Raw genomic sequence first — 7,956 nt, 5'->3', positions numbered from 1 at the left:
TTTTCTGGTTCCATACAAATTTTAGGATTGTTCCAGGGCTTTGAAAAATGCCGTTGGTATTTTGATTGGGATGGCTTTGAAAGTATAGATTGTTCTGGGCAGCACAGACATTTTAACAATATTTATTCTTCCAATCCATGAGCATGGGATGTTTTTCCACCTTTTTGTGTCGTCTTCAATTTCTTTCATAAGTGTTCTGTGGTTCCCTAGAGTATAAATCTTTAATTCTTTGGTTAGGTTTGTTCCAAGGTAGCTTATGGTTTTTGGTGCTATTGTAAATGGAATCAATTCTCTAATTTCTCTTTCTACAGTTAGTGCAGAAGAAAGCAACTGATTTCTGTGCATTGATTTTATATTCTGTCACATTACTGAATTGGCTGTATGAGTTCTAGTAATTTAGGGGTGGAGTCTTTTGGGTTTCCCACATAAAGAATCATGTCATCTGCGAAGAGAGAGAGTTTGACTTCTTCTTTGCCAATTTGAATACCTTTTATTTCTTTTTATTGTCTGATTGCCGTTGCTATGACTTCTACTACTATGTTGAACAATAGTGGCAAGATTGGGCATCACTGTGTTCCTGATCTTAGGAGAAAGGGTCTTAGCTTTTCCCCATTGAGAATGGTATTTGCTGTGGATTTTTTATAGATGGATTTTATGAAACTGAGAAATGTTCCTTCTTTCCCTATACCTGAAGAGTTTTAATCAGGAAAGGATGCTGTATTTTGTCAAATGCACTGTCTGCATCAATTGAGAGGACCATGTGTTTCTTCTCTCTCCTCTTATTAATGTGCTCTATCACATTGATTTGTGAAAGTTGAACCACCCTTGCATCTGAGGGATAAATCCCATGTGGCTGTGATGGATAATTCTTTTAATGTGCTGTGGGATCCTATTAGTGAGGATCTTGTTGAGAATTTTGGTGTCCATATCCATCAGGATATTGGTCTAAAAATCTCCTTTTTAATGGAATCTTTGTCTGGTTTGGGGATCAGGATAATGCGGGCCTCATAGAATGAGTCTGGAAGTTTTCCTTCTGTTTCTGTTTTTTGAAACAGCTTCAGGAGTATTTACATAAGTTTTAACATAACAAGGAAGTCATCACCCAGTGTCCTGTCACCCTATCACATAAACTTTTTGTTTTCCAAAGTATTTTTCCAGTTCTTGACCAAAATGCATGCATAATCAAAGGGTGAGGCACAATTTCTCAGTCTTCTTACTTAGCATTAAACAGTAAACATTTTCACAATAATTTTTTAAATAGCTGTATAGTCGAGGTGCCTGGGTGGCTCAGTCAGTTAAGCATCTGACTCTTGTCTTCAGCTCAGGTCATGATCTCAGGATCATGAGATCAAGCCTCACATCTTGTCTCAAGTCTGTTTGTCCTTCTCTCTCTGCTTCTCTCGTTCTCAAATAAATACAATCTTTAAAAACAGTGAAATATCCACGTATTATTCTAATTTGTAGATTTATACTGTACAAAACCATTGCACAAATTAGCAAACATTTTAATTGGTCCCCATTGACATTTAATTGGGTTGAATAAGCAAATTTTGCCCATTTGACTTTATTTTCCACTACAGGCAAAATCTTAACAGACATTTCCTTCTATCAGACGATTATTTTTTTTTAAAGATTTATTTATTTATTTGATAGACAGAGATCACATGTAGGCAGAGAGGCAGGCAGAGAGAGAGAGAGGAGGAAGCAGGCTCCCTGCTGAGCAGAGAGTCCGATGTGGGCCTCGATCCCAGCACCCTGGGATCATGTCCTGAGCCGAAGGCAGAGGCTTAACCTACTGAGCCACCCAGGTGCCCTATCAGACTATTATTGAATTAATTTGAACTTATTTCTTTTTTTAATAGTATTTTGAGGGATAATTGACATAAAATAAATACATATTTAGTGTACAGTTTGGTAAAGTTTGATGTATGCATTTACCTATGAAACCATTCTCATAATCAACATAGTGAACATATCCATCACCCCCCAAATTTCCTTTTGTGCCTAAGTAATCCCTCCCTCCTATCCTTTCCTCTCCACTATCTCCCCAGGGAACTGTTGATCTATTCCCTGTCATATGGACTAGTTTACATTTTCTAGAGGTTCATATTAATGGAATAATACAGTATGTACTCTTTTTTTCCCTGGCTTCTTTCATTCCACATAATTGCAATGGCATTCATCCATATTTTTGTATGTTCCCTTTTATTGTTGAGTAGTGTTTCATTGTGTGAATATATTCCTTTATCTACTTACCTGGACATTTGGATTGTTTCAAGTTTGAGGCTTTTATATACAAATACATGTTCTTTGGGATAGTTCTGTATAGGTCTTTGTATATGTTTTCATTTTTCGTGGGCAAATACCTAAGAATGCAATGGCTGAATCGTATGGTAGATGTATGTTTGACTCTTTAAGTAACTGCTAAACTATTTTCCATTTGCATTCCCACCAGCTAGTAGGGAGTTTCAATTCCACAACATTCTTGCTGACACTTGGTATGGTTAGTCTTTTTAATTTAGCTTTTTAAATACGTGTGTAGTGATTTTAATTTGCATTTCCCTAATGACTGATTTTGAACATCTTTTCATGTGTTTATTGCCATTTATATATTTTTTTTGTGGAAGTTCTGTTTAAATGTTTTGCCCATTTTTTTATGGATTTTTTCCCTTTTTTTGTCCTTGAATTTTGGGAGTTCTTTATTCTGGATGCAAGTCTCTTATCAGATACATTCTATGCAAATATCTTCTCCTAGTCTCTAGCTTGTTTTCTCATTTTCTTAATAGTGTCATCTGAAGAGCAGAAGTTCTAAATTTCAATGAAATCCAACTTATTAATTTGTCCTTTTATGAATCATGTTTTTGGTGTTATATCTAAGAAGAATTGCCTAACCTAAATCCATAAAGATTTTCTCTTGTTTTCTCCTAGAATTTTTATAGTTTCAGATTTTACATTTAGGTTCATGACCCATTTTCACTTCATTTCTTTAAATGGCATGAAGTATTTTTTTATTGTTGTTGTTATTGTTGTTACTATGTATAAGTATCTAGTTATTCTAGCACCATTTGTTGAAAACACCATCCCTTCTCCATTAATTGTATTTGCACCTTGAGAAAAAAAAATTAATGTCCCTAATGTAGGACTCTTTCTGGACTGTCTGTTCTTTTTGGTTGATCTTCTTTGTCAATACTTGATGTCAATACCACAGCTTTGTAGTAGGTCTTAAAATGAGGTAGTGTTAACACTCTTAGTTCTTTTCCCAAATTGTTTTGTCTAGGGTAGGTTCTTTGAATTTCCATATTAATCTTAGAATCAGATTGTTGATTTCTAGAAAAATTTCTGCTGAGATTTTGATTGAGATTGCCTTGAATCTATAAATAATTTGGAGATAATTAACATCTTAACAATATTGAGTCTTTATAAATGAGATCTCTCTCTCCTATTATTTAGGTCTTTAATTTTTCTCAGCAATATCTTATAGTTTATAGTGTACAGATTTTTCACATGTTTTGTCAGATTTAGCCCTATTTCATATTTTTGATGCTATTTTAAATGCTGTTTTTAAAATTGAAATTCTGATTGTTTACTGATTATTTGCTTACTGAAAGACACTTGATATTTATGTTGATCTTTTATCCTACAACCTTAGCTAAAATAAATTTTTCTCCTAACCTTTTTTTTAAAATTTTTAATTTTTTATAAACATATCTTTTTATCCCCAGGGGTACAGGTCTGTGAATCGCCAGGTTTACACACTTCACAGCACTCACCAAAGCACATACCCTCCCCAATGTCCATAATCCCACCCCCTTCTCCCAACTCTCCTCCCCCCAGCAACCCTCAGTTTGTTTTGTGAGATTAAGAGTCACTTATGGTTTGTCTCCCTCCCAATCCCATCTTGCTTCATTGATTCTTCTCCTACCCACTTAAGCCCCCATGTTGCATCACCACTTCCTCATATCAGGGAGATCATATGATAGTTGTCTTTCTCTGCTTGACTTATTTCGCTAAGCATGATATGCTCTAGTTCCATCCATGTTGTCGCAAATGGCAAGATTTCATTTCTTTTGATGGCTGCATAGTATTCCATTGTGTATATATACCACATCTTCTTGATCCATTCATCTGTTGATGGACATCTAGGTTCTTTCCATAGTTTGGCTATTGTGGACATTGCTGCTATAAACATTCGGGTGCACGTGCCCCTTTGGATAACTACGTTTGTATCTTTAGGGTAAATACCCAGTAGTGCAATTGCTGGGTCATAGGGCAGTTCTATTTTCATCATTTTGAGGAACCTCCATGCTGTTTTCCGGAGTGGTTGCACCAGCTTGCATTCCCACCAACAGTGTAGGAGGGTTCCCCTTTCTCTGCATCCTCGCCAGCATCTGTCATTTCCTGACTTGTTGATTTTAGCCATTCTGAGTGGTGTGAGGTGATATCTCATTGTGGTTTTGATTTGTATTTCCCTGATGCCGAGTGATATGGAGCACTTTTTCATGTGTCTGTTGGCCATCTGGATGTCTTCTTTGCAGAAATGTCTGTTCATGTCCTCTGCCCATTTCTTGATTGGATTATTTGTTCTTTGGGTGTTGAGTTTGCTAAGTTCTTTATAGATTTTGGATATCTGATATGTCGTTTGCAAATATCTTCTCCCATTCTGTCAGTTGTCTTTTGATTTTGTTAACTGTTTCCTTTGCTGTACAAAAGCTTTTGATCTTGATGAAATCCCAATAGTTCATTTTTGCCCTTGCTTCCCTTGCCTTTGGCGATGTTCCTAGGAAGATGTTGCTGCGGCTGAGGTCGAAGAGGTTGCTGCCTGTGTTCTCCTCAAGGATTTTGATGGATTCCTTTCGCACATTGAGGTCCTTCATCCATTTTGAGTCTATTTTTGTGTGTGGTGTAAGGAAATGGTCCAATTTCACTTTTCTGCATGTGGCTGTCCAATTTTCCCAACACCATTTATTGAAGAGGCTGTCTTTTTTCCATTGGACATTCTTTCCTGCTTTGTCGAAGATTAGTTGACCATAGAGTTGAGGGTCTATTTCTGAGCTCTCTATTCTGTTCCATTGATCTATGTGTCTGTTTTTGTGCCAGTACCATGCTGTCTTGATGATGACAGCTTTGTAATAGAGCTTGAAGTCCGGAATTGTGATGCCACCAACTGTGGCTTTCTTTTTCAATATCCCTTTGGCTATTCAAGGTCTTTTCTGGTTCCATATAAATTTTAGAATTATTTGTTCCATTTCTTTGAAAAAGATGGATGGTACTTTGATAGGAATTGTATTAAATGTGTAGATTGCTTTATGTAGCATAGACATTTTCACAATATTTATTCTTCCAATCCAGGAGCATGGAACATTTTTCCATTTCTTTGTGTCTTCCTCAATTTCTTTCATGAGTACTTTATAGTTTTCTGAGTATAGATTCCATGCCTCTTTGGTTAGGTTTATTCCTAGGTATCTTATGGTTTTGGGTGCAATTGTAAATGGGATTGACTCCTTAATTTCTCTTTCTTCTGTCTTATTGTTGGTGTAGAGAAATGCAACTGATTTCTGTGCATTGATTTTATATCCTGACACTTTACTGAATTCCTGTATGAGTTCTAGCAGTTTTGGAGTGGAGTCTTTTGGGTTTTCCACATATAGTATCATATCATCTGCGAAGAGTGATAATTTGACTTCTTCTTTGCTGATTTGGATGCCTTTAATTTCCTTTTGTTGTCTGATTGCTGAGGCTAGGACTTCTAGTACTATGTTGAATAGCAGTGGTGATAATGGACATCCCTGCCGTGTTCCTGACCTTAGCGGAAAAGCTTTCAGTTTTTCTCCATTGAGAATGATATTTGCGGCGGGTTTTTCATAGATGGCTTTGATGATATTGAGGTATGTGCCTTCTTTCCCTACACTTTGAAGAGTTTTGATCAGGAAGGGATGCTGTACTTTGTCAAATGCTTTTTCAGCATCTATTGAGAGTATCATATGGTTCTTGTTCTTTCTTTTATTGATGTGTTGTATCACATTGACTGATTTGCGGATGTTGAACCAACCTTGCAGCCCTGGAATAAATCCCACTTGGTCGTGGTGAATAATCCTTTTAATGTACTGTTGAATCCTATTGGCTAGTATTTTGGTGATAATTTTGGCATCTGTGTTCCTCAAGGATATTGGTCTATAGCTCTCTTTTTTGGTGGGATCCTTGTCTGGTTTTGGGATCAAGGTGATGCTGGCCTCATAAAATGAGTTTGGAAGTTTTCCTTCCATTTCTATTTTTTGGAACAGTTTCAGGAGAATAGGAATTAGTTCTTCTTTAAATGTTTGGTAGAATTCCCCCACGAAGCCGTCTGGCCCCGGGCTTTTGTTTGTTTGGAGATTTTTGATGACTATTTCAATCTCCTTACTGGTTATGGGTCTGTTCAGGCTTTCTATTTCTTCCTGGCTCAGTTGTGGTAGTTTATATGTTTCTAGGAATGCATCCATTTCTTCCAGATTGTCAAATTTGTTGGTGTAGAGCTGCTCATAGTATGTTCTTATAATAGTTTGTATTTCTTTGGTGTTAGTTGTGATCTCTCCTCTTTCACTCATGATTTTATTTGGGTCCTTTCTCTTTTCTTTTTGATAAGTCTGGCCAGGGGTTTATCAATTTTATTAATTCTTTCAAAGAACCAGCTCCTAGTTTTGTTGATTTGCTCTATTGTTTTATTGGTTTCTATTTCATTGATTTCTGCTCTGATCTTTATGATTTCTCTTCTCCTGCTGGGCTTAGGGTTTCTTTCTTGTTCTTTCTCCAGCTCCTTTAGGTGTAGGGTTAGGTTGTGTACCTGAGACCTACCGCTATATATTTTCCTCTCAGGACTGCCTTCTTTGTGTCCCACAGATTTTGAACCATTGTATTTTCATTATCATTTGTTTCCATGATTTTTTTCAATTCTTCTTTAATTTCCCGGTGACCCATTCATTCTTTAGAAGGATGCTGTTTAGTCTCCATGTATTTGGGTTCTTTCCAAACTTCCTCTTGTGGTTGAGTTCTAGCTTCAGAGCATTGTGGTCTGAAAATATGCAGGGAATGATCCCAATCTTTTGATACCAGTTGAGTCCTGATTTAAGACCGAGGATGTGATCTATTCTGGAGAATGTTCCATGTGCACTAGAGAAGAATGTGTATTCTGTTGCTTTGGGATGAAATGTTCTGAATATATCTGTGATGTCCATCTTGTCCAGTGTGTCGTTTAAGGCCTTTATTTCCTTGCTGATCTTTTGCTTGGATGATCTGTCCATTTCAGTGAGGGGAGTGTTAAAGTCCCCTACTATTATTGTATTATGGTTGATGTGTTTCTTTGATTTTGTTATTAATTGGTTTATATAGTTGGCTGCTCCCACGTTGGGGGCATAGATATTTAAAATTGTTAGATCTTCTTGTTGGACAGACCCTTTGAGTATGATATAGTGTCCTTCCTCATCTCTTATTATAGTCTTTGGCTTAAAATCTACTTGATCTGATATAAGGATTGCCACTCCTGCTTTCTTCTGATGTCCATTAGCATGGTAAATTCTTTTCCACCCCCTCACTTTAAATCTGGAGGTGTCTTTGGGCTTAAAATGAGTTTCTTGGAGGCAACATATAGATGGGTTTTGTTTTTTATCCATTCTGATACCCTGTGTCTTTTGACTGGGGCATTTAGCCCATTAACATTCAGGGTAACTATTGAGAGATATGAATTTAGTGCCATTGTATTGCCTGTAAGGTGACTGTTACTGTATATTGTCTCTGTTCCTTACTGATCTACCACTTGTAGGCTCTCTCTTTGCTTAGAGGACCCCTTTCAATATTTCCTGTAGAGCTGGTTTGGTGTTTGCAAATTCTTTCAGTTTTTGTTTGTCCTGGAAGCTTTTAATCTCTCCTTCTATTTTCAATGATAGCCTAGCTGGATATAGTATTCTTGGCCGCATGTTTTTC

The sequence above is a fragment of the Mustela putorius genome, unplaced genomic scaffold (genome assembly GCF_011764305.1).
Source record: "Mustela putorius furo isolate JIRA1106 unplaced genomic scaffold, ASM1176430v1.1 tig00003834_pilon_pilon_pilon, whole genome shotgun sequence".
In the NCBI taxonomy this organism is placed as follows: Eukaryota; Metazoa; Chordata; class Mammalia; order Carnivora; family Mustelidae; genus Mustela; species Mustela putorius.
Note: the sequence above shows the minus strand (reverse complement) of the source record.